Source organism: Saccopteryx bilineata, chromosome 5 (genome assembly GCF_036850765.1).
Source record: "Saccopteryx bilineata isolate mSacBil1 chromosome 5, mSacBil1_pri_phased_curated, whole genome shotgun sequence".
In the NCBI taxonomy this organism is placed as follows: Eukaryota; Metazoa; Chordata; class Mammalia; order Chiroptera; family Emballonuridae; genus Saccopteryx; species Saccopteryx bilineata.
The window spans coordinates 56,691,025-56,695,725 of NC_089494.1; the positions used below are offsets into that span (position 1 = coordinate 56,691,025).

The 4,701-nt window shown below is 40.6% G+C and overlaps 1 non-coding gene across 1 annotated transcript; it reads left to right on the forward strand.

Annotated features, from left to right (window-relative positions):
* Positions 1–607: 607 nt before the first annotated feature.
* On the forward strand, positions 608–683 carry TRNAA-CGC (transfer RNA alanine (anticodon CGC)). Its single transcript has one exon. It is a non-coding gene; the product is annotated as a tRNA-Ala (tRNA).
* The last annotated feature ends 4,018 nt before the right edge of the window (positions 684–4,701 follow it).

Sequence of the window (4,701 nt, forward strand, 5' to 3'; positions counted from 1 at the left end):
AAATGGAACTGCTTTATGAACCAGCAATTCCACTTCTAGAAATATATCCAAAGAATTCCAAAACACTAATTCAAAAGAATATATGCACTCCTATGTTCATTGCAGTGTTAGTTACATAGCCAAGATTTGGAAGCAGCCCATATGCCCATTAGTAGATGAGTGGTTAAGAAAAGCAGTGATACTTTTACACAATGCAATACTAGTCGGCTATAAAAAAGAGGAAATGCCCTGGCCGGTTGGCTCAGTGGTAGAGTGTCAGCCTGGCGTGCAGAAGTCCCGGGTTTGATTCCCGGCCAGGGCACACAGGAGAAACGCCCATTTGCTTCTCCACCTTTCCCCCTCTCCTTCCTCTCTGTCTCTCTTCCCCTCCTGCAGCCGAGGCTCCATTGGAGCAAAGATGGCCCGGGCGCTGGGGATGGCTCCTTGGCCTCTGCCCCAGGCGCTAGAGTGCCTCTGGTCGCGACAGAGTGACGCCCGGAGGGGCAGAGTATCGCCGCCTGGTGGGCAGAGCGTCGCCCCCTGGTGGGCGTGCCGGGTGGATCCCGGTCGGGCGCATGCGGGAGTCTGTCTGACTGTCTCTCCCCGTTTCCAGCTTCAGAAAAATACAGCCCTGGCCGTTTGGCTCAGTGGTAGAGCGTCAGCCTCGCGTGCGGATGACCCAGGTTCGATTCCCGGCCAGGGCACACAGGAGAAGCGCCCATTTGCTTCTCCACCCTTCCCCCTCTCCTTCCTCTCTGTCTCTCTCTTCCCCTCCCGCAGCCAAGGCTCCATTGGAGCAAAGATGGCCCGGGCGCTGGGGATGGCTCCTTGGCCTCTGCCTCAGGCGCTAGAGTGGCTCTGGTCGCAACATGGCGACGCCCAGGATGGGCAAAGCATCGCCCCCTGGTGGGCAGAGCGTCGCCCCTGGTGGGCATGCCGGGTGGATCCCGGTCGGGCGCATGCGGGAGTCTGTCTGACTGTCTCTCCCTGTTTCCAGCTTCAGAAAAATGAAAAAAAAGAAAAATACAGAATAAGAAGAAAAAAAAAGAGGAAATCTTACCTTTTGTGACAGCATGGATGGACCTAGAGAGTATTATGCTAAGTGAAATAAGCCAGGCAGAGAAAGACAAGTACCATACGATGTCACTTATATGTGGAACCTAAGGAACAAAATAAAGTACAAACAGATTCATAGATATGAAAAACAGACTAACAGCTATCAGAGGGAATGGAGGTTGAGGGACTGGGTGAAAAATACTCATAGACACAGACAACAAACAGAACGGTAATTAGAAAAGGGAAAGGAGTCGAGGGAGGGAGAAGGGATTAGTGGAGATGAAAAGAGACTTGGCCTGAGGTGGTGAACGCACAGTGCAGTGTGCAGATGATGTGTCGTAGAGCTGTATAATTCTACCTGAAACCTATGTCATTTTATTAATCAGTGTCACCCTTAAAAATCTGATAAAGTAAGTAATGTATATGGGGAAAAAATTTCTTACATAGTCTCCAACATATTCCTGAATCCTAAAAGAAAAATACTTTGCCTGTATGAGGACATATAAATTAAAAAATTGCTAAATGCTCTCTCTCTATATATTTTAGATAGTTTGAATTAAATGCAGAGTGAACATTTCATTATATTAAAAAGATAATAAAACAATAAAATAAAGGAAAATATTTTCACCAATTGTAATAGGTAAAGGGCCCGTAACGCTAATGAAAAGGAACACCTGAGAATTTACCTTAAGGAAATAATTAAAAAGAAAGAAAAAAATATATGTATTAACTTATTCATGTGTCACACAATATTAAAAAATAGAAATGATGTAGATAGCCAATAACAAAACAAGTTAGTAAACTAAAAAAAAAAAAAAAAAAAAAAAAAGAAAGATAAATTATAGATATACACAGCCCCTGAAAGTTTAGGAGACTGTTCACTGTACTGTCAACAATGAATTGTCTCTAAGGGAGTGGGTCATAGATTACTTTTGTTTTCATTATTGCATATTTTCAGCGACTTCTGTATTCTTACATTAGCATATATCTCTTTCCCCGGGGACTTCAAAGGCAAAGCGTATGTACCCTCTGCTCGTAGGGAGCTGCCAGTACCCCGCCCAGGTTTCCACCTCAGTGGGACGGGGCTGATGTGTGGCTTGTCCCTGACCATCCAAAGAATTAAGATGTCTAATTAAATTATTTGAACTTATTTAACTTATCTTATATTGCTGTGAAACATTTTGTGAGTAGCAATGGACCCACTTTCTGTCTCTCAGAAGCATAAGTTGCCATGAATTTCTAGTTTTAATGGGTCTTCCTAATGGATTCCTTCTGATAAAATTGGCATTTGATTTTCTCTGTCATTCATTATGCAATTTATTTTTTGTTGGGTTTTAATTTAAAATATTTCCAAATATTTCCTCTGGAGCTATAATGCCAAGGAAACAGAGATGTTGTTAGGCATACTTTCCTGTTAGTCCTGATAAGAAAGCCAGGGGATTCTAATTCTGCCACTTTCTTTCCCCCTAGGTTTAGAGTTTAAATTACCTCAATATATTTATAAAATGAGACAAGTTTATAGCAAGAGCAGTACTCAGTAATTGGTAAGTCAGTTTCCTTTTATCTCTTGGTTAAAAATAAGTAGGTCAGTTCCTTGTTAATATTAGTGAATATTATATATAGCATGGTATAAATTACTGGGGGGGGAAACATCCTAATATTGATTTTTAAGCAGAAGGCAATGACTAGCTCATTCTTATTCTTAAATATATTAAGAATTCAGTGGACCAATTTTTTTCAGGAATCAAAGTCCTTGTTACCTTACCAACCCCCCCCCCTAAAACCCCCAGTATAATTGAAGTTGCTAAGCCATTTTCATTACTCATGTCAAATATCTGTTAAAAAGGTTTGTTACAGATACATAGTTCAGCCATATCTCACAGGTCTTTGTGATGGAGAGAGAAATAGAAACCTGAGAATAAAATATTTATGACATGAAGTTCCTTATGCCTCTTTATTTATATATACCTTTCTTTGTGTGTTACTACTACAACTGTAAAACTAAAATTTAGGTAGATCCCTTTGCATTTGAATCTTCTGGTGAGGAGATGTAAATTATCCATTGACTAAATGAAGTGCAGCTGAAATAAGTCATGAATTAATTATAAATATCATCATTTCAAAAGCCAAGGGAATGATGTCTACATTCAGTTTATTACTAAACCAAGAAGATTATCTTGGAGGCAACAAGTCTCCCCAACAACCAGCGTTTACACACGTCGTCAGAACTGATGGCAGTTTGGAAGCAAAGTACAAAAGCAAACATTTCTCAGAAAGCATTATGATGCTGATGTCCAAATCTAAATCTATCTAACTCTGGGTGAAATATGTATTACCAAAATCCTACCGGGCCTTGCTCCTACATTACCTGTGACACCATCCTTTGATGTTTTAAAAAGGAGGAAACCATATTTCAACTAGAAAGTATAGAAAACATTAAAACCCCTCAGACTGGAAATTTCCACATCTGGAAACATACCCAAGGTCATTGGGACAAATGTGCTTTTAAGTGCTGTCCCACTTTCGGTTTCCTCTCCTTTCTAAAGACTCTTCAGTTCTCAGCCCCACTTCCGGAGGCAGGCTGGCCAGCGTTGGAGGTAAAACAGTTTCCTGAGTAATGCTTCAGGCTGTACACCTGCACAAAGCAGGGAGATCCTAGACACCATGCTGTGAACAGGTGCTTCAAGGGAAGTCAAAAATCTAATCTGACGGAGGAGCCTTTGAATCTGTCGTGCTCCGGGATGCCACAGTGTTAGTCCTGAGCCTTGAGGTTGGAAATTAAAGCAAGAACACTACAGCTTGAGTCTCCACCTTGTATCAGTTTCAATATTTAGAACAATTTTCAAAGTCATGAGACACTAAGTAATAATTTTGTCAGTAGTTCTTTGCTTGCCACTGTCACCTTTAAAGCCTCTTCAAGTCCTGCAGCTCTGTAAATCCATAGATGATTTATCTTGAATCATAATTGTATTACCTGATAATAAGAAGGATGATCACAGATAGAATAGGCTCAGTAAAGCTGGCTCTCCACCGTCCTTCCCAAGGACTTTTGGTCTCAGTTACTGCTGATCCATTAGATTCCCATTGCCCTGAAAACCCAGTCCTTATATTCTTGAATTATTTGAGTCCTAGATACAATTTATTTAAAGAATGCTTATTGCTTTCAGCCAATTAAATTTATAGTTACATATAGTTATTGTTTTAGTTTTGAATTATAGTAAAGAAAACATTTTCCCCACGATTTTCTCCTTTTTTAAGCCATTGTTTGGTCACATTAGAAGTTCAATTTTGTTCTCTGATTTTTATCGAAGAAGTGAGGCCCCTTTGGACTTGAAACACTCCTGGCATTTTGTACATCTTGTAAAATGTTCATGTAGCTAACTCAAAATATAACGAACACCTCAGGACTTATGAAGAATTTCTTGGTGAAGAGACAGACTATTTGAATGATAGAATTCAACAGAATGGCCCTTCAGGCCTCTCTATTACCTAATCTAGGTCTTCTCTCCCCCGTCTACTCCTCTGCCAGTTGCCACGCCTCTCTTAGACAGTTTACATTGTGCACATGCCTTTGATGCTACTGTGGGCTATTTAAAAAGATAGATGGGCGTGGTTTTTTGTCTCTCTTGATAAAGAGTGATTTTTTCCAAAGAAGAAAGTAAAAGG